Source organism: Bos indicus, chromosome 5, assembly GCF_029378745.1.
Source record: "Bos indicus isolate NIAB-ARS_2022 breed Sahiwal x Tharparkar chromosome 5, NIAB-ARS_B.indTharparkar_mat_pri_1.0, whole genome shotgun sequence".
NCBI classification, from domain to species: Eukaryota; Metazoa; Chordata; class Mammalia; order Artiodactyla; family Bovidae; genus Bos; species Bos indicus.
In genome coordinates, this window is record NC_091764.1 from 116364688 (window position 1) to 116387062 (window position 22375).

General features: G+C 47.5%; 1 long non-coding RNA gene across 1 annotated transcript; it reads right to left on the reverse strand.

Annotated features, from left to right (window-relative positions):
- Positions 1-5825: 5825 nt before the first annotated feature.
- LOC109558857 (uncharacterized) lies at positions 5826-22244 on the reverse strand. The gene is made up of 3 exons (XR_002180663.2): positions 21867-22244; positions 7766-7867; positions 5826-7109 (listed from the first exon to the last, which is right to left on the reverse strand). It is a non-coding gene; the product is annotated as an uncharacterized lncRNA (long non-coding RNA).
- Positions 22245-22375: the final 131 nt, after the last annotated feature.

Below are 22375 nucleotides of genomic sequence, written 5' to 3' on the forward strand. Positions count from 1 at the left end.
CTTTGGCCACCTGATACAAAGAGCTGACTCATTGGAAAAGACCCTGATGCTGGGAAAGATTGAAGGCAGGAGGAGAAGGGGGCGACAGGATGAGATGGTTGGATGGCATCACCAACTCGGACATGAGTTTGAGCGAGCTCTGGGAGTTGGTGAAGGACAGGGAAGCCTGGCGTGCTGCAGTCCATGGGGTCGCAAAGAGTAGGATACGACTGTGAGCGACTGAACACCACCACCACCACCAACTGAGCGTCTGGGCTGTGTGGTCCCAAAGCCCACTTTGGACTTCCCCTTTCACCTGTAAATTGGAGATAAACCTGCTCACCTGGCTGGGCCGATGGGACGACTCCATGCAATGTCTGTGTTGAGGCCTGGTCCACAGAGGCCTCCGTAAACCGACACTCCTGGATCCCATGACAGTGAGGCGGAGGGCAGATGGTGAGAATGGGCTCCTGGTGCTCGTGCCATAGAAGGGAGCTTCCTGCATCATCTGAGGCTGTTTTCGGGGAGCCCAGTCCTCTCTTCTGTGCTGCAAGAGGCCAGCTGCACGCTGGGGCAGGTGGGTGGGGCGGGGGGGGGGTGGGCTGGCTCGTCACTGAGGCACCACAAGGGAGGAAGACAGGCTTCCCTGACCTTGACTCAGACCTGCCAAGCAAGCCAGCCTCCTAAGAGGGATCGCATGGATCGGTCGCTCGATTGTGTCCACGTGGCCAGGCGCGCAGGACGAACAGCACGGGAGATGCCGAAAGGAAGGATGTGTGCTGGGACCCAGGCTGCCTTCACGAAGAATCAGCTGCAGGTGCTCCATGCCTTTTGCCTCTTGATCCACACATGGTGTGGCCACATTCCACTGAGATCCTACAGGGTCCTGGAGATTCCCGGGGCTGAAGCAGACCCCTCTCAGCGTGGGTGCCCCAGAAGGACCTGATGGAGACCTGCTGTCTGATGGAGCGTGGGTAGGTCTCGGGCAAGGAGGGGTGTCGGGGGCCGCAGAGGGAGGAGCACAGCGCTGGGGCTGATGGGAAGACAAAGGGGCACGCTGGCATCCTCAGACCCAGGTTCAAGTCCCTGTTGTGTCAGGCAGCTTAACCTCTGCAAGGCTCAGTTTTCCCAGCTGTAAAATGGGACCATAACACCACCTAGCTCAGGGTTACCAAAAGAAGAGTCAGCAGGTGAGTGTTTATGAAGACCCATCCCACCTGCCCCCAACTCACTGTCAGCACAGGAACACCAGGTGTGCCGTGTTCAGTTACTCAGTCGTGTCTGACTCTTTGCGGCCCCTGGACTGCAGCCCACCAGGCTCCGCTATCCATGGGATTTTCCAGGCAAGAATACTGGGAGTGAGTTGCCATGAAGCACCAGGAACAGTGGGTAATTGGGCCCTGGGGTCACATCCCTTAGGCTCAAACACCAGCTCTGCCTCTCACTAGCGATGGCTCTTGGAAAAATTGCCTACATTTCCCAAGGCTGAGTCACGAGGTCTGTATATAATAAGCATGTCATCATTCCAGAACTGTTGTTAGGATTAAACGAGATAATTCATTAAAGTCCTTGGCACATAAGATATACTTCACAAATATTAGCTATTACTACATTGAAAAAAAAAGTGCTTTCAGGATATCCAGGACTCATGAATGGGGAAAACCACACCAGTTACTGGGATTTGAAGGGACCTCAAACCACTAATACAGAATTTGACATAGGAAAGATAAAGTTCTCCATTAAAGTTCAAAACATCAGTTCCGTATAAATATTTTTCCATTTCTGACTTAGAGAAGCCGCCTCTCCCTGTAACTTAAGCCCTCAGAGCCTTTGAAAGGAAATGTCAAATGAGAAAACCTAGCATGTCCTAACCACGGGATTCAGCTGTTTCTTTTTTCAGTCAACACACACTTAGTGAGCCCTGTGGGTATGCCTGCCTGTGGGTCAGGTCTGGGGGATGCCAGGGGGAAATGCCCGGGTCTTTGTCTCCAAGGAATTCACTGTCTAAGGCCCTAGGACCTTCCCGATTGAGAGTTCAGTTCAACAGCCTGAAATTCACCAACTGGCTGTCTTCCTTCCACCCAGAAACACACTGGGAAATGGATATTCTAGAGCAGTTTTCCAACAACCATTTCTTGGAATCGTAAATGTCTGAGAGTTGCTGCAATACTTTAGATTATCTTGTTTTCTTTATCCACTGAAGCCAAGATTTTAATGCTACATCTGTGTGAGTATCTTTTGATAATAAGAACCAAATGTTGTTGGTGGAAATGACTGGAAATTACACTTCGGATCAGAATGTGGGGTTTTAGATTCCCACTTGGAAGGCAGTGCTGAGAAACAAACACACAAGACGTTTTCCCTATAAATCACCTCGGGATGTTGCAATACTCCTCCTCTCTCCCAGCCGGGATCAGGAGGACTGGGATGAAGTGTCCTGGGGGAAGGAGTCACTGGGTGGTAGTAAATATCCTGCAGCCAAAATGGCACACCCACCTCCCACCTCCTCCGGCCTGTCCCATCAGCCACTAGAGCTCTCTGCACGGGGCTGTCCACAAGCTTCTCAAACTCGACACGTCCAGACGAAAGTCACCATTTCCTCCAAACCCGCTCTGCTATCTGTAGACGCCACGTAGAGGAAAGGCACCGCCTCGTCCTGTGCTGGAAATCTGGAAATCATTCCTGGCCTCCCCCTCCCCTGCCTGTGCCGCTCTCACAGCTGTCAAATGCTGGCCCTTTTCTCTCTGATTTAGTCCCCTCGTCCCCTGGCCCCTGTCCTGGTTGGAGTCCTCCTCCAGAGGACCATCTAATCCTCTGTTGTCCCCTTCTCCTCCCGCCTTCAATCTTTCCCAGCATCAGGGTCTCTTCCAATGAGTCAGATCTTTGCATCCAGTGGCCAAAGTATTGGAGCTTCAGTTTCAGTCCTTCTAATGAATATTCAGGATTGATTTCCTTTAGGATGGACTGGTTGGATCTCCTTGCTGTCCCAGGGACTCTCAAGAGTCTTCTCCAACACCACAGTTCAAAAGGATCAATTCTTCGGTGCTCAGCCTTCTTTACAGTCCAACTCACACATCCATACCTGACTACTGGAAAAACCATAGCTTTGACTACATGAATCTTTGCCTTAGAAAGCAGCTAGGAACTAAATATTTGTTGGGTGAATTTCCCTAAACCTGCTGCTCTACCAGTGTGCCCATGATACCCAGGAGGCAAAGCTGCCAGCTCAGTGTGGTTTTGTCAACATGGTGACCCCTCTAGTGGAATCTGATGCTTGCTGCACCCCTGCTCTTTCCAAAGCATTTTGCTTGAACTGGTTCGTGTGCAGCCTGACTACAACCTGTGGGCTGCACACTATAATCACACCCATTTGCAGGTGAGAAATCAAGGCCGGGGTCGGCGAGGGTGTGGTCCGAGGTCACTTGGTGGGTCAACGGCGGAGTCAGGATTTGACACGACGTTGGCACCCACTGATGTTTGCTGAAAGAGCTCTTGGATGCTTTATTTAATCAGATGCCAAACAGACTCCACCCCTCAGCAGCTCCCACCCACCCTAAAACCCCGCCCTCCCCACGCAGCACTTCTCTTGAATTTGGCACTGAAGGTCATTTCTGCAGCCAAAGGTTGCTATCTGGAAGGGGAATTTCCCACTCTCCCCTCATATCGTGTAAATGGACCACTGCCCTTTCCAAATGGCTGATGCCCTGGTTGCTCCCAACCAGCGGTCAGTTCCTAGGTCATCACCTTCTTGGCCACCCACAGAATGCTCCAGCTTGTCAGCGAACTCATGATAAACGCCTGCGGTTTTCCTCTGGGAGGACAGTGGTGGGGGGTGGCCCCCCACAGAGGAGGCTGTCCCAGGGCGTCCCCTCCAGCCACCCGGACCTACCCGAGGCTCGGCCCCCTCTGAGGAGCCACTTTAATTGGTTCTGCATGGTGGTGTTATGGCTTATGTCGAAATCAGAGCAAAAGAATTCCGAGGACAAGGCCGCTGTCGGGAACCACATGGCCTCCCAGCTCCGCCTCCCCTAACCTGTTCCCAATTAGGGGCTTGAAAGGCTGCAGGCCGCCTGTTTGTTTGTGAAACTCTTTGACCAAATTCTGCCTCTGAAGCCCCTTTGTGGAGTTCCTGTTCATCTTTTCCTTTTTAAAATGCAGATGAAAAGAAAAGCCCCATGGAGGTGAGAAAGAACAAGGTCTCCCAGCACTATGATTAAACAGGTAACTGATGAGAACCGGCTGCACAGCACGGGGAGCTCTGGTCAGCGCTCTGTGGCGACCTAGACGGGAAGGAAATCCAGAGAAGGGATGCCTGTATATGTGCAGCTGAGTCACTTTGCTGTACAGCAGAAACTTAACTCAACATTGTAGTGTGACTACACGCCAATAAAAATTAAAAAAAAAAAGAAAGAACAAGGTCTCCCAGTCTGATCGCTACGTTGGGTCTGATGGGAAGGGTTGGAAAATGGTTAGGCTTCGTCCCTCTGCACTGGCTGGTGACCAGCGGTCAGGCTGACAAGCTGACACTCCCTCAACTGGACGCTTCCAGACGTGCCTGGACACCTTGATTCATGAAAGAGCAAGTGGGAAAACTTGGGAAGAGGCAGCATTTTCTTCCCCAGCCTGGACACCATTTTTGCCATCTACAAAAATACACTCTGCTATATTTAGGCAGCGCTAGTAACAGGGCCCTTTCTCTCTCTTTTTCCCCCTCAAGAATGTTTCTTGGTTTGTTTTTGTCATTTCATATTTTCCCCTACCACCTGGGGAAATCATCAAGCACTCACATTCCTGAATCCATCTTTCCTGCTGCTAGCTAATTAAAATGAACCTCTGGCCAAATTACGACCTTCTCGTGGATTTTAGGGATGGGTGGAAACTATTTGTGCATGTTTCCCTGCCTTGGATGGACTGTGAGTTGCTGGTATTTCTGGGGCATCCACTCCTCGCTGGGCACCGCGCTGGTTGCCATCTGTGCCTTTTTCACGTCTTGTTGCTAGGCGCCGGGGGAGCTGTTATCATCACGCCACGCTCTAGATGAGAAAGCTGAGCCCTAGCAGGTCAGGCCCCGGCCCCAGCGGCCTGGGGACGCTGAGATCTGAATCCAGGCTTCTTTGACTCTAAGTTCTTTGTTGAACACGAAGCTCAGTCTGGAGCTGGAGACACTCATTGGGGACACTCACTTCTGAAGTTCTGTGGGTTCTAGTTTATTGTGGGATTCCACTGGCCTGCACCTGGCCCTGGAAGCGTGCCCCCTAGAAGGGGCCTTGACCTGGGGGGTCGAGGTGGGGGGCCTCCCTCCTAATTCACCTCCCTACCCCGAACCCCACACTGAGATGTCCGCTTAGCTTCCAGCCCTCACCCTAAACGGTAGTGACAAGGGAGCCCTCTTGGCCTTTCCCAGGGACCCCAGGAAATCAGGCACAAATTAAAGAAAGTCCCCAGCTGCCTCTCCCGATGGAAGGCTTGGCAAGTTGGAAAAGGGCGTCCACTCTCTGGATGGGTGTGGCCCCATGTCCAGGCATTCGGTTTGGCCAATTTGCAGTGGGTGGCATCCGGGCCACCATTCGCCCCTTGGTCTGGCGTCACGTGCAGTGAACAGCTTCGTGCTGGGCGGCCCTGACTTCCCTCAGCAAGGAGGCCATCAATCACAAGAGCACAGTGTTCCGGAGCCTGCCACCCAGGGCCTGTCCCAGTGACACGATATATATTGATCTGTACTTACGCTGTGTGTGCCAGGCACTATTCTGAGCATGTCTAGTGGTATCAACTCATCAATCTGCACCGAGCCCCATGAGGCACATTCTCTTATTATCCCCATTTGACAGATGGGCAAACTGAGGTTGTCATTTGAAAATACAAGGGCCATGGGGCCAAGCTTCTTTTTATTTTTATTTTTTATACTTTTTATTTTATGTTGTAGTATAGCCAGTTAACAATGTTGTGACAGTTTTGGATGGACAGCAGAGGGACTCAGTCGTACATACACATGTACCCATTCTGCCCCAAACTCCCCTTCAATCCAGGCTGCCACATAACATTGAGCGGCGTTCCCTGACTATACAGTGGGCCTTTGTTGGTTATCCACTTTGAATACAGCAGTGGGCACACGTCCATCCCAAACTCTCTAACTATCCCTTCCCCCAACCCTTCCACCTGGCAACCAAGAGCTCCTTCTGTAAGTCTGTGAGGTCCAAGCTTCTTTTTGGGTTTCTTTGTCTGTTTGGCTGAGTACGGTCCTGGCTGCAGCTCGTGGTATCTTCCTTGCCTCACGTGGAATCTTTCGTTGCAGCACACGGACTCTCTAGAGGCAGCACACAGGCTCCAGGGTGCGTGGGCTCGGTAGTTGCAGTACTCAGGCTTAGTTGCCCTAAGACATGTGGGATCTCAGTTCCCTGACCAGGGATTGAACCCACGTCCCCCGAGTTGGAAGGCAGAGTCTTAACCACTGGGCCACCAGGAGTCCCTTAAGCTTCTTTACACATAGCTGACCGGTCCCTCTGCCCAGCCTCTGGGCATCCCTCTGTGTAACATTGGAGCAGGCGGGCGTGGTCCAAGCCCTCCGTGGCCGGGCTCCTGCCTGTCGCTGCAGCCACCTTCCAGTGGGCCCTCACCCATCCTGCTCCAGTTGTACTCCAACCCCCACCCCATACGAGACCGTTTCGCGGTTGTCTGTCCATCCAGCCTGCCTGGCAACCCCCTCTTCTTTATCTTTCGGTGTGCGCACTTGAGCGTCAATATTTTTGGTCTCTGTTCGGACCAGCTCCCTCCTTCCTTCCTTTGGGTCTGCGGCTTGCACTGTGTATGTCTGTCACGGGACGCCTGGCAGCTTCTCCGTGTTCACAGCCCACCTCCTGCAGGCGAGAGTGGGTCCTAGGAGACAGGCCTGGCTGCTGTGGGCAGGGTTTGGCAGAGAAGGGCCCCATCTCTCTCTTCCCTGCACCCCCCTCCTAGACCAGGATTCCGGGTTAGGCTCCCATCGGTGATTCAGACCACAGACCTAATACTTGCTGTAAACAGCATCTTTCTAGAGCTGACGGTTGCAAGCTTCTAGTCTGTCTTCTCTCCTACTTGTTCGTGCCCCTGGCTTGCTGGCGTCCTGTGCCTGTGTGAAACGATCCTGCAGAGGCCTGGAGAGAAAGCACCCAGACACGTGAATCACGTGGACATTCCATTCATTTCAATGAACCAGAGGCCAGGATCTTGGCAACACACCAGGAAACGCTCAGGAAGATGCTTGGTGAACGAGCCTCAGCCTCGCACTTCCTCCCAGGAGACACATTTGGGTTAATGGGGACAGCATCCTGGGAGTCCAGGGTGGGACTTTCTGACTTGAGAGGAGCCCTAAGTAGGGAACACTTACTCTCCTAAACACCTCATTCTGAAATTACACCATGACTATGGGGGCTCCCCCAAAAGTTCAGCAGGTAAAGAATCCACCTGCAATGCAAGAGATGTGGGAGACGTGGGTTCAATTCCTGGGTCAGGAAGATCCCCCGGTGGAGGAAATGGCAACTCATTCCAGTGTTCTTGGCTAAAAAAATCCCATGGACAGAGGAGCCTGATGGGCTACAGTTCATGGGGTCGCAAAGAGTTGACATGACTGAGCAGGCACGCATGCCTTCTATGACTATAAGAGGTGTGAACTGGGGGTAATACCCAAGTTCCTGGTGTGATTTCCAAACACCACAGCAGTGTGCATTCTGGGTCACGGTCTGTGGCTTATGGAGGGATGTCTGGGTGGCACCCACATGCAGGCCCCCGTTGCCACAAAGTGCTGACCCACCTGGCCATGTAGGGTTGTGCCCACTGAGGCTCCAGCTGCTGAGAAACACCAAGCTTGGCAGTTCTGGCTACTGTGCGGTCAGTCAGTGTTGGGGGATGGTCACTGAAGACATGGAGAGAAGTTAATGATTTAAGAGCCATGTAGGGGGTTCCGCTGGTGGTCCATGGGTTACGAATTTGCCTTCCAATGTAGGGGAAACGGCTTCAATCCCTGGCCTGGGAACCAAGACGCCACCTGCCGCAGGGGAGCTAAGCCTGTGGGCCGTAACTACCCACGCTCTAGGGCTGGAGCTCCGCGACAAGGGAAGCCAAGGCAGGGAGAAGCCCGAGGACCACAGCGGAGAGAAGCCTCCACTCCCCGCAACCGGAGAAAGGCTCTGCACAGCAACGGAGAGCCGTGTGCCGCCCCCAAGACCCAGCGCAGCCAAAAATAAATAAATACACACTTTAAACAACAACGTGGAGTGGCTGCGGACAACTGTGGGCAGCACAGATAAGGAGGAAGCAGAGGAACCTTTAGCTTCTTTCTGGCTCGAGCCGTTAGCTGGTGGAGGTGTCCTTCACAAAGGACAGAGACACAGGAGGCGAGCCAGGTGGGGGTGAAAGCCTGTGTATTAGCTGCTAGCGCTGCCGTCACAAAGACTGCAGGCTGAGGGAGCTGAAACGCAACGCAGATCTAGGCACGCTTGTCGTCTCCAGGTGCTGGAAGCCGGAAGTTCAAGGTCACAGTGGCTGCAGGGCTGGTTCCTGCTGAGACCTCTCTCCTGGGCCCACAGATGGGCGTCTTCTTGAGTCCTCACACAGCCATCCTCCTTTCTGTCCTGATCTCCTCTTCTTAGAAAGACACCAGGCTGCCATGGCGGCTCAGCTGCTAAAGAATCGCCTCCAGTGCGGGAGACCTGGGTTTGATCCCTGGGTTGAGAAGATCCCCTGAAGAAGGGAAAGGCTACCCACTCCAGTGTTCTGGCCTGGAGAATTCCATGGACTGTATAGTCCACAGGTTCACAAAGAGTCGGACACAACTGAGCGACTTTGACTTTCATATTGCATTAGGACCCACCCTAACGATCTCATTTTAACTTAATCACCTCTTCAAAGACCCCACCTGCAAGTGCGGTCACGTTCTGAGGGTCAGGGTTTCAACAGATGAATTTTGGAAAGACACAGTTCAGCCTACAACAGGATACATGTAGCTTTGTTATTTTTTTTCCTTTTTGGCCATGCCGTGTGGCATTCGAGATCTTGGTCCCCCAACCAGAGGTCAAAGCCGTACCCCCTGCAGGGGTAGTGCAAGTGTCTTAACCACTGGACGACCATGGAAGCCCCAATGCATGTATTTTTAAACAGGTTGAGCCCTGAGGACCCTGAAAACACCCAAGAAGCCATGTTGGATGCGTATGTCTGGGTTTAGAGGGAAGGGCTTGCCTGGGGCTGTGAATTGGTGGTGGGGGGTGAGTGGTAAAGAGATGGTAACTGGGGCCACAGGGGGAGGTGGAATTTGTCCAGGAGAGAGTGGAGGGAGAAGAGACCCAGGACCAAGCCCCCAGAGCACAGTGTGGGAAGGGCGGGTGAGGCTGTGGCTGGTGGGACTGGAGGTGATCCAGGGGAGGCTGGGGTCACAGAAGGGACCCCAAGGAAGAGACTGCAGGTGTGCGGTCGTCCTTTTGAACAAGTGCCCTGATTTCCACGCGGCCCGCATTCTCTTTCCTGTATCCCACAAGATGGCAGACAGCTTGGGGCAGGGACTTAATCTCACTTTTATCCAAGGCCCCCTCCCACCCCATCTCGCCCCAGGGCCTGGTTCAGAATTAGAATACAAATTGAAATCTGAACATCCGTTTCCAGTTTTCTTTAGGCAGGTGTGAATTTCTGTTTTTGTGAAATCAGCCTAGCCCTGGGAGTTAAAGGTGGGTAACTCTGTCCTCTGATGGCAAGAGGCTCCCGTCCCCCACCACCCGCTAAGGCAATCTGTGGCAGCAAGCGACCGTGAGCTAAAATGAAACACCCAGATGTGCTGTTCGACTTGGAAGGGGGAGAAAACCCGGCTGTGCTCACTGTGGCTTTGTCTGGCCTTTAAACACCGATTGGTCAAAGTGAGTGATGCTTTCCAGATGCTCCTGGCTGCCCCAGTCAGGAGTCCGGCTGGCCAGCTGGGCCCCCTCTGCGGGCCTCTCCCCAGCCCAGCCTCCCTCGCAGCCAGACGGCCTGCCTCGGGCCGGCTTCCACCGCCTGGCTGGAGCTGCGGGGCCGTGGCCTCGCTTCCTGCTGCAGGGTGGGGGCTGGGCGGATGGTCCCCAAGGACCCTTCCAGCTCTAACAGGCAGCAGCTGTGTGCCTCCTGGGCCGGCCCTGGAGGACCCCCACGGGGGAGCGGTAATGAGGCCTTATATTGAAGACTGAATACTGGGAAAGAGTGAGGGCAGGAGGAGAAGGGGACGACAGAGGATGAGATGGTTGGACGGCATCACCGGCTCGACGGACATGAGTTTGAGCAAGCTCCGGGCGATGGTGAAGGACAGGGAAGCGAGGCGTGCTGCAGTCCATGGGGTCACAAAGAGTCAGACACAACTGAGCGACTGAACTGAACTGATGTGAAAAGTGCTTGGTGATCTTCTGCGACACAGCCCCACACGTCTGTCCCCAGCTGCCGGCCCAGCCAGCCCCCAGTGCTTAGGGCAGGGCTGCCTGGATAATGTACTCCTGGTGACATCAGCCCCTCCCCCACCTTCCCCACCCCTCCCCCACCCACCCCCACCCCTCCCGCTGAGCTGCTGTCTTTTGGAGTTTATCACACTTTAATGTAAATCGATGAACAGGCTTCTTCTCCTAGAGTAACTGTCTCAGATTCTTACACTTGAATTGGTGAGACATCTATGTTTAAATTTCTTTTAAACTTCTAACTTCAAAATGATTATAGACTCACAGGAAGTTGCAAAAATATCACAGGGAGACATTTCTGCTTCTGGAAAGATAGAGTCCATGTACTTTTCCCTATTCCTCCCACTAAGTACAGCTGAAAATTATGAATGCTTTATATAAAGCTAAAGATGGAGGGCAGGAGGAGAAGGGGGCGACAGAGGATGAGATGGTTAGATGGCATCACCGGCTCGATGGACATGAGTCTGAGCAAGCTCTGGGTGATGGTGAAGGACAGGGAAGCGAGGCGTGCTGCAGGCCATGGGGTCACAAAGAGTCGGACACGACTTAGAGACTTGAACAAGGAACAACAACAACAATATAAGAAGATTCTTAAAGGGGGAAAGAAGCAGGTGGGCTGAGTAGGGACCTCAGGACCCAAGGAATTGCACATCCGCCAGTTCGCTGGGTTTTCTTTTGCCTCGTGTATCCCCTGGAGAAGGAAACGGCAACCCACTCCAATATTCTTGCCTGGAGAATTCCAGGAACAGAGGAGCCTGGAGGGCTATAGTCCATGAGGTCACAAAGAGCCAGACACGACTGAGCCACTAACACACACACATCCCAGACTTGGAGGTGGAAAAGCTGGTATTTGAAAATGCCAACAGGCACAGAAAAACAAAAGCCCAACAAAAACCTGCCTCCCGAGCCAAAGGACCAGGAAAGGGCAGCCAAGCAAGACAGAAAACTTTTAGACAATCGCTGCCCTACTTTAACTAAACACACAGAAGAAAACACGGCCCCGCCCACACCAGACTCTAATGAGGTGTTCCAACGTCCCCACTGGGCTAGTGTCAGGGAAACTGAGTGGGGAGCCAGGCCTTTCACCCCTGCCAGCTGGAAACGAGGCCCCTCTCTGGTGGTGTCTGTAGAGACACGTGGGGAGTCCAGAATTCCACCCCAAGCTGGCAGTGACAAAGCATCTATCCTCCTCCCCACTGGGGTTTTGTCAGAGGAGGCCTGGCAGAGAGTCGGGCCCATCACACTGGCCTAGTGGTAACAAGGACACTCCTCCTCCCACGCCATGTGTCCAGGTGAAGAGAGGAACCCAAGCCCTTCTGTCCGCCCCAGCTGGGGAGATTTCAGTGGGGGCTAGGGGAGTGCCCACACCCCCGCCTGCGGTAATGAGGAGCACCCATGGGTGCAAAGGCCAGCAAAGGCCAGGTGGGAAAGCAGGACATCTATCTCCACTTGGCAGACACCCCCACTCCACCCCGCCTCCCCTGCCAGAGCAGAGGGAGTGGAAAGCAGCTGAAAAAGAAGCTTTAGAGAAGATCCAGGGGGCTTTGCTGATGGTTCAGATTCTCTAATCTGCCTGCCAATGTAGGAGACACGGGGTTCAATCCCTGATCCAGGAAGATCCCACATGCTGTGGAACAACTTAGCCCATCCACCACAACTATCGAGCCTGGGAGATGCAACTACGGAAGCCCACCCCCCTTAAGCCCGCGCTCCACAAGAGAAGTCCCCACAGCGAGAAGCCTGCCCACCGCAGCTAGAGAGTGCCCCACTCACCGCAACAGAGAAAAGCCCCGCACAGCAGCAAAGAGCCAGCACGGCCACAAATAAATACATTTTTTTTTTTTTAAAGAAGTAAAAGTAAAAAGAAGTGCTGGAATTTCAGGATAGTAATTAACAAAGAAAAAAAAATAAGATCCAGAGTTGCATATGTAATATGAGAATGTCCAAGTTTCAAACGAAAACCACTCACTTTGCCAAGGACCAGAAAGATTTAAAACTGAATGAACAAAAGATAATAAACAGAGCTCAACCCTGAAATGACAGGGATGTTAGACTGTCCGACAAAGACTTCAAAGCACTCATGATAAAAAATGTTTCAACAAGCAGTTTATGAATATGCTCAAAACAAATGAAAAAGTAGAAAGTCTCAGCAAAGACATACAGACATAAAAAGGGTAGCATCTGTGAGCTGAAAGACAAAACGGTAAGAATTACTCAATACAAACACTTGAGAGATGATAGATTGGAAAAAAACTAACAGAACCTTGGGGACCCAAGGGACTATGACAGAAAATCTAATGTTTTCACATCAAGGCCTGGGAGGAGAAGAGAAAGAGGACAGGGCTGAAATAGTCATGAAAAACTTCCCAAATTTGGCAACAGCCATAAACTTATACACTTTAAGAAACTGAGAAAATTCCAAATACAATAAACACAGAGAAATCCAGACCAAGACACACTGTAGTCAAAATTCCAAAATCTAAAGATCAAGGTAAAAATCTTGATAGCAACAAGAGAGAAATGGCACTTTACCGGTCAGAGAAACAATTCAAATTATACCAGATTTCTCATCAGAATTAATGGAGATCAGGAGGAAGTAACACAACTTATTAAGGGCTGGAAGAAAAAATTCAGAATTCTATACTCAGAGAAAACAGTCTTTAGAAATTAAGGGAAAATCAAGACTTTATAAGATGAAGGAAAACTCAAAGGAGAGAAATTTTTGCCAGTAGACCGAAAAGAATTTCTGAAGGAATTTTTGTAAACAGAAAGGAGACAATAAAACAGGAAAAACAGGAAAGTAAGAAAAAATATAGGAAAACAAAATAGGTTTTCATTCTCCTTTTGAATTTTCTAAATTATGTTTGACATTGAAGCAAACATAATTTGCTTCAATGAAACCACAGTCACAGAAAACTGATCAAACTGATCACATGGACCACAGCCTTGTCTAAACACACGGGTCATGGTAGAGAGATGTGACAGAATGTGGTCCACTGGAGAAGGGAATGGCAAACCACTTCAGTATTCTTGCCTTGAGAACCCCATGAACAGTGTGAAAAGGCAGAAAGATATGACACTGAAAGATGAACTCCCCAGGTCAGTAGGTGCACATATATGCTTCTGGAGATCAGTGTAGAAATCACTCCAGAAAGAATGAAGAGACAGAGCCAAAGTGAAAATAACACCCAGCTGTGGATGTGACTGGTGATAGAAGCAAGGTCTCATGCTGTAAAGAGCAATATTGCATAGGAACCTGGAATGCTAGGTCCATTAATCAAGGCAAATTGGAAGTGGTCAAATAGGAGACGGCAAGAGTGAACGTCAACATTCTAGGAATCAGCGAACTAAGATGGACTGGAATGGGTGAATTTAACTCAGATGACCATTATATCTACTACTGTGGGCAGGAGTCCCTTAGAAGAAATGAAGTAGCCATCGTAGTCAACAAAAGAGTCCGAAATGCAGTACTTGGATGCAATCTCAAAAACGAAAGAATGATCTCTGTTCGTTTCCAAGACAAACCATTCAATATCACAGTAATCCAAGTCTATGCCCCAACCAGTAACGCTGCAGAAGCTGAAGTTGAACGGTTCTCTGAAGACCTACAAGACCTTTTAGAATTAACACCCAAAAAAGATGTCCTTTTCATCATAGGGGACTGAAATGCAAAAGTAGGAAGTCAAGAGATACCTGGAGTAACAGCAAATTTGGCCTTGGAGTACGGAATGAAGCAGGTCAAAGGCCAATAGAGTTTTGCCAAGAGAACACACTGGTCATAGCAAACACCCTCTTCCAACAACACAAGAGAAGACTCTACACATGGACATCACCAGATGGTCAATACTGAAATCAGATTGGTTATATTCTTTGCAGCCAAAGATGGGGAAGCTCTATACAGTCAGCAAAAAAAGACCAGGAGCTAACTGTGGCTCAGATCATGAACTCCTTTTTGCCAAATTCAGACTTAAATTGAAGAAAGTAGGGAAAACCACTAGACCATTCAGGTATGACCTAAATCAAATCCCTTATGATTATACAGTGGAAGTGAGAAGTAGAGTCAAGGGCTAGATCTGATAGATAGAGTGCCTGATGAGCTACGGATGGAGGTCTGTGACATTGAACAGGAGGCAGTGATCGAGACTATCTCCAAGAAAAAGAAATGCAAAAAGGCAAAATGGTTGTCGAGGAGGTGTTGCAAATAGAGAGAAAAGAAGAGAAGCTAAAGGCAAAGGAGAAAAGGAAAGATATGCCCATTTGAATGCAGAGTTTCAAAGAAAAGTAAGGAGAGAGAAGAAAGCCTTCCTCAGTGATCAATGTAAAGAAATAGAGGAAAATAATAGAATGGGAAAGACTAGGGATCTCTTCAAGAAAATTAGAAATACCAAGGGAACATTTCACGCAAAGGTGGGCACAATAAACTACAGAAATGGTATGGACCTAACAGAAGCAGAAGATATTAAGAAGAGGTGGCAAGAATACACAGAAGAACTGTACAAAAAAGATCTTCATGAGCCAGATAATCACGATAGTGTGACCACGTAGAACCAGGGCCACCTAGAGCCAGACATCCTGGAATGCGAAGTCAAGCGGGCTTTAGGAAGCATCACTACAAACAAAGCCAGTGGAGGTGATGGAATTCCAGTTGAGCTATTTCAAATCCTAAAAGATGATGCTGTGAAAGTGCTGCCTCAATATGCCAGCAAATTTGAGAAACTCAGCAATGGCCACAGGACTGGAAAAAGTGCTTTCATTCCAATCCCCAAAAAGGGCAGTGCCAAAGAATGTTCAAACTACTGCACGATTGCACTCATCTCACATACTAGCAAAGTAATGCTCAAAATTCTTCAAGCCAGGCTTCAACAGTATGTGAATTGTGAACTTCTAGATGTGCAATCTGGATTTAGAAAAGCCAGGGGAACCAGAGATCAAATTTCCAACATCCGTTGGATTATAGAAAAAGCAATCGAGTTCCAGATAAACATCTACTTTTTGGATTACTTTATTGATTATGCCAAAGCCTTTAACTGTGTAAATCACAACAAACTGTGGAAAATTCTGGAAAAGATGGGAATACCAGACCACCGGACCTGCCTCCTGAGAAATCTGTATGCAGGTCAAGAAGCAACAGTTAGAACCGGACATGGAACAACAGACTGATTCCATATTAGGAAAGGAGTACATCAAGGCTATATATTGTCACCCTGCTTATTTAATTTATATGCAGAGTACATCATGTGAAATGCCAGGCTGGATGAAGCACAGGCTGGAATCAAGATTTCCGGGAGAAATATCAATGACCTCAGATATACAGATGACACCACCCTTATGGCAAAAAGTGAAGAAGAACTAAAGAGCCTCTTGATGAAAGTGAAAGAGGAGAGTGGAAAAGGTGGCTTAAAGCCCAACATTCAGAAAACTGAGATCATGGCATCCGGTCCCATCACTCCATGGCAAATAGATGGAGAAACAATGGAAACGGTGATAGACTTTAGGAGACTTTGGGCTTCTAAATCACTTCAGATGGTGATCGCAGCCAGGAAATTAAAAGATGCTTGCTCCTTGGAAGAAAAGCTATGACCAACCTAGACAGCATATTAAAAAGCAGAGACATTACTTTGCCAACAAAGGTCCATCTAGTTAAGGCTATGGTTTTTCCAGTGGTCATGTATGGATGTGAGAGTTGGACTGTGAAGAAAACTGAGTGTCAAAGAATTGATGCTTTTGAACTGTGGTGCTGGAGAAGACTCTTGAGAGTCCCTTGGACTGCAAGATCCAACCAGTCCATCCTAAAGGAAAGCGGTCCTGAATACTCATTGGAAGGACTGATGTTGAAACTGAAACTCCAATACTTTGGCCACCTGATGCGAAGAGTTGACTCCTTGGAAAAGACCCTGATACTGGGAAAGATTGAAGGCGGGAAGACAAAGGGACAACAGAGGATGAGATGGTTGAATGTTTTCACCAACTCGATGGACATGAGTTTGAGCAAGCTCCAGGAGTTGACAATGGACCGGAAAGCCTGGCGTGCTGCAGTCCATGGGGTCGCAAAGAGTCGGTCACGACTAAGTGTGAACTGAACTGAACTGGTAAGATGACAGCAATAGGCTGATAAGTTATGTATACATAATATAATACATAGAACAATCACTAAAATAGCTATATAAAGCAATGTATTAAAAATGCTACAGGTAGATAAAAATGAAATTCTAAAAAATGTTCTATTAATCCACAAAATGACAGGGAAAGGAAAACAGAAAAATAAAAGATAGAACAAATGTAAAACAAATATAAATTGGCAGACCTATGCCCTAACATATCAGCAATTACTTTAAATGTAAACGGTCATTTCCTGGGGCTTCCCTAGTGGTCCAGTGGTTAAGAATCCACCTTGCAGTGCAGGGGCCTTGGGTTCGATCCCTGACCTGGGAACTAAGATCCCACTTGCCTTGGGGTGACTAAACCTGCAAGCCACAACAAAAGATCCTGCATGCTGCAACCAAGACCCAATGCAGCCAGATAAATAAATACATAAATAATTTTTAAATGAAAACGGTCATTTATTATTTAAGGACAGTTAAAGACAGAAATTGGCAATTTAAAAGAGGAGCTACGATGAACATTGGGGTACACGTGCCTCTTTCAATTCTGGTGTCCTCGGTGTGTATGCCCAGCAGTGGGATTGCTGGGTCATATGGCAGTTCTATTTCCAGTTTTTAAGGCAATATTGTAAAGTTAAAAAATAAAATAAAATAAAAAAGGAACTAGTCAGAGTGAGTTTTAAAAATGACCCAACTATGTGCCATCTCTAAGAACCCATGTATAGGCAGCTTAAAAGCAAAAGGTTAGAAAAAGATATATCATGCAAATATTAATTAAAAATCACGTGGTTATATGAATATCAGATGAAGTAGACTTCAGTGCAGGGCAAATTGCTAGATAAAAGGGCAAATTCATTAATAAGACATACAAGTCCTAAATGTGTCTTTACAAAAGAACACAGCTGCAAAATATGTGAAACAAAACTGACAAAACTGAAAGGAAAAACGTCAATATCACAACTCATCCAATGTGAAGTGGATAATTTGAAGAATCCTATAACTATCCGGGAAATTGAATTCCTGAGTTTAAAACTCCTAAAAAAGAAGCCTACAGGCCAAGACAGTTTTTACTGAAAAATTCTACCAAATATTTAAAGAAGAATTAATATTAATTCTGCTCAATCTCTTCCAGGAAATAGGAGGAACACCCAGTTCACTTTATGAAGTTCATACTATTTTTATATCAAAACAAGATAAAAACAGTATAATAAAAAATGAAACAAAAAACTATAGACCAAAAATTCCTCATACAAAAATCCTTAACAAAATACTAGTAAGTAGAATTTAACAGTATATATACTGCTTATTTAACTTATATGCAGAGTACATCATGAGAAACGCTGAGTTGGAAGAAGCACAAGCTGGAATCAAGATTGCCAGGAGAAATATCAATAACCTCAGATATGCAGATAACACCACCCTTATGGCAGAAAGTGAAGAAGAACTGAAGAGCCTCTTGATGAAAGTGAAAGAGGAGAGTGAAAAAGGTGGCTTAAAGCTCAACATTCAGAAAACTAAGATCATGGCATCCGGTCCCACCACTTCATGGGAAATAGATGGGGAAACAGTGGAAATAGTGTCAGATTTTATTTTTCTGGGCTCCAAAATCTCTGCAGATGGTGATTGCAGCCAGGAAATTAAAAGGCGCTTACTCCTTGGAAGGAAAGTTATGACCAACCCAGATAGCATATTAAAAAGCAGAGATATTACTTTGCCAACAAAGGTCCGTCTAGTCAAGGCTATGGTTTTTCCAGTGGTCATGTATGGATGTAAGAGTTGGACTGTGAAGAAAGCTGAGGGCCAAGGAATGGAAGCTTTTGAACTGTGGTGTTGGAGAAGACTCTTGAGAGTCCCTTGGACTGCAAGGAGATCCAACCAGTCCATCCTAAAGGAGACCAGTCCTGGGTGTTCATCGGAGGGACTGATGCTGAGGCTGAAGCTCCAATACTTTGGCCACCTGATGCAAAGAGCTGACTCATTGGAAAAGACTCTGATGCTGGGAGGGGTTGGGGGCAGGAGGAGAAGGGGTCGACAGAGGATGAGATGGCTGGATGGCATCACTGACTTGATGCATTTGAGTTTGGGTGAACTCCAGGAGTTGGTGATGGACAGGGAGGTCTGGCATGCTGCGATTCATGGAGTCACAAAGAGTTGGACACGATTGAGCGACTGAACTGAACTGAACACAGAATTATACCCCATGACCTGAGTCTCACAGCTCTTAAAATATTAACTAAAACCTAATAACAAACTTAAATGTAAAACAGAAAACATTTAGAAAAAAGCATAGAAGAAAGTCTTTGGGATCTAGAACTAGGTAAAGAGTTGTCAGAGTTGACCCCAAAAGCATTACTCAGAAAAGGAAAAATTCTTAAGTTTTTTTTTTTTTTGTCTGAGAAAAATCTTGTTAAAAAGCTGCAAAGACAAGTTACAGACTGGAAGAAAAATTTGCAAACCACATGTCCAACAAAAGACTAGCATCTAGAATATATCATTTCTCAAAACTCAATACTAATGAAAATAAACTAACAAACAGTTCATTAGAAAGTGGAAAAAAACATGTCATTTCACCAAAGAAAATATACAGAGGAAAAACAGGCACATGAAAAGACATTCAACATTATTAGCCATTAGGAAAATGCAAATTAAAACCATGGTGTGATGGTTTGCTACACACCTATAAAAATGGCTAAAATAAAAAAGAGCAACAACACCAAACACTGGTGAGGATGCAGAGGAACGAGATCACTCACATGTTGCTGATGGGAATGTGAAATGGTACAACCACTCTGGAAAACAATTTGCAGTTTTCTAAAAGACCCTGATGCTGGGAGGGATTGGGGCAGGAGGAGAAGGGGACAACAGAGGATGAGATGGCTGGATGGCATCACTGACTTGATGCACTTGAGTTTGGGTGAACTCCGGGAGTTGGTGATGGACAGGGAGGCCTGGCATGCTGCAATTCAGGGGGTCGCAAAGAGTCAGACACAACTGAACGACTGAACTGAACTGAAAAAAATAAATATTCATTACCTACCATATGCCCCAGCAATTGTCTTCCTGGCCATTTTTCTAGAGAAATGAAGATTTCTGTTCACAGGAAAACCTGTGCACCGACATTTGTAACACCTGTCTTCTTGAGGGCCAGAACCCAGAAACAGCCCTCGCGTCCTCCAGCCTTCTCTGAGTCCGTTTACTGTCAGCCTATGTGGATGACTTCTATCAGGTTGAGAAGTTCTTTTTCCTTCCTAGACTGCTGAGACTTTTTTTAATCATAGGTGGATGCTAAATTTGTCAGATCCTTACGTATATATAATTATATGGCTTATGTCTTATGTAGTGAATTATATCAATTAATTTTAAATGTTAAACATACTTGTACTTCTGTGGTAATTCCAACTTGGTCATGATACATTATGCATTTTTTTTTGATTATATCTTTTATATATTACTGGATTTGACTTTACAGTATCTTGTTAAGGATTTTTGTGTCTATATTTACAAGGGATATTGAACTGCAATTTCATTTTCTCATAGAGAGTAATGCTGGTCTTACAAAATGGGTTGAGAAGTATTCATTCCTTTTCTATTTTCTGAGTTTATGTAAAGCTGAGATTATTGTTGCCTTAAGTGTTTGATATAATTCACTTACTAATCTTTCCTCTAATCCTCAATCTCTCTGCCAATATGGTAGCTACTCCATGTGGGATAAATAAATTTGTGTTTATAAACCAGGTGTTGCAAGTTCAGATGACTTTAAGACTGGGCCAGTAGCAGAAATAGGTGAAACAGCTGAACACAATAGGGAGGAGTAGTGAGTGTGAAGTGAAAGTCGCTCAGTCGAGTCCGACTCTTTGCGACCCGTGGACTATACAGTCCGTGGAATTCTCCAGGCCAGATTACTGGAGTGGGTAGCCTTTCCCTTCTCCAGGGGATCTTCCCAACCCAGGGATTGAACCGGGTTCTCCTGCGTTGCAGGAGGATTCTTTACCAACTGAGCCGCCAGGGAAGCCCAGGGAGGAGTCGAGTCTATTGCTAAAAGACAGAGCCTTCAAATTCAAACTTCATCTACAAATAACAAATGCCGGAAAGGATGTGGACGAAAGGGAGCCCTCCTACACTGTTGGAGGGAATGTAAATTGGTGCAGCCACTATGGAAATCAGTATGGAGCTTCCTCAAAAAGCTAAAAATAGGGTTGCCATACAATCCTGGCAATCCCACTGTTGGACATGTATCTGGAGAAAACACTAATTCAAAAAGATGCATGTACTCCTGTGTTCATTGCAGCACTGTTCAAGAGCCAAGACATGGAAGCAACCTAAATGTCCATCTACAGACGGATGGATAAAGAAGAGGCAGTACGTGTACACAGTGGAATACTATTGAGCCGTGAAAAGAATGAAATAATGTCATTTGCAGCCACACGGACGGACCTAGAGATCATCACTAAGTAAGCCAGAAAGATGAATACCATTCGATATCACTTGTACGTGGAATCTAAAATGTGACACAAATGAATTTATCTACGAAGTGGCAACACACTCACAGACACAGAGCACACACTTGTGGTTGCCAAGGGTGGTGGAGGAGGGATGGACGGGGAGTTTGGGATTACCAGACAAGCTATTACATATAGGATGCATAACACTAAGGTCTTACTGTATAGCACAAGGAACTGGATGCGGCATCCTGTGATAAGCCAGAATTGAGAAGAATATGAAAAAGAACATATATGCATGACGCAATCACTTTGCTGTACAGCAGAAATTAACACGACATTGTAAATCAGCTATACTTCAGTTAAATAATTTTTTTTAACTCAAATTTTTAAAAAACTTATCTGTGGAGCAACCCCTATACATAATCCCAGTTGCATATTTTGTTAATGACGTGGAGCACACAGCAGGGGACACATTATGAGCCCCATCATACTGAGAAATTAGAAGGGGCATAGATGTGGCTCTGTTTCTTGCTCTCCTTGCATTGCCTCATTTCTTCCCTGCCTCATTTCTCTTCTCTCTCACTCATACCACCCTGAGGTTGCAAGCTTCCAATAAAGCATGAGAATGTTTAGAAAGAACGTGGGGAGGAGGGGGAGTTATGACAGCATGCAGGCATTGCCCAGCAAAGCAGGAGGGACTTATCCAAAGGGATGAAGAGATAAGACATGTCTGGCAATGTGCTGATCAGTCTGGGTACAGCTAGGATTCCCACAGGCAGTGCACAGGGTTGGCACAGCATTTCCTGACTAGCTGACCACAAGTGCCCATGAGCTGGCGTTCTCTCTTGGGGTTGTCTTGGTGCCTTAGGTCACAGCACCCGGAATCTGGGGAGCAGACTCACTGAGAAGAGGCAACAGTTCTTGTAGTCATCCGTCCTAGGCTGCTGGAGCTCATCTCCCCTGCGTCTTCATCGTCCCTGGAAAGGGTCAACCCGCAAACCTTGACTGCGTCTGTCCCAGGCAGGGCCGTGCGCTGGCCGCTCAGAACTGAGCCAGACGAAGTCCTCTCCAGGACAACTCAGGACTGGACATCATCCGCATAAAGACTAGAAACCATCAAAGAAAAACACGATGAAATAAACTCACGCTCTGTTTCTCAAGGCGAGGAAATGTGTTTCTACATTTTGGAACTCTTTCCGTTCAAAACTGTCAAAATAAAGAAGCAGAGCTTGTTGCTGGAAGGGATAAGCTTTAAAACTGGGGAAAAACAGCTCATGTGGGACTGGCTCTTTTCCAAACGCGCTTGACGGATGAGTGGTTAGTGCCTGGTGTTTTCAAAGGGCCATTAAAGTGTTGTCCTGTTAGAGCGCAGAAGGTCATAAGACACCACGGCCCTTAGTTTTAAGGCTTG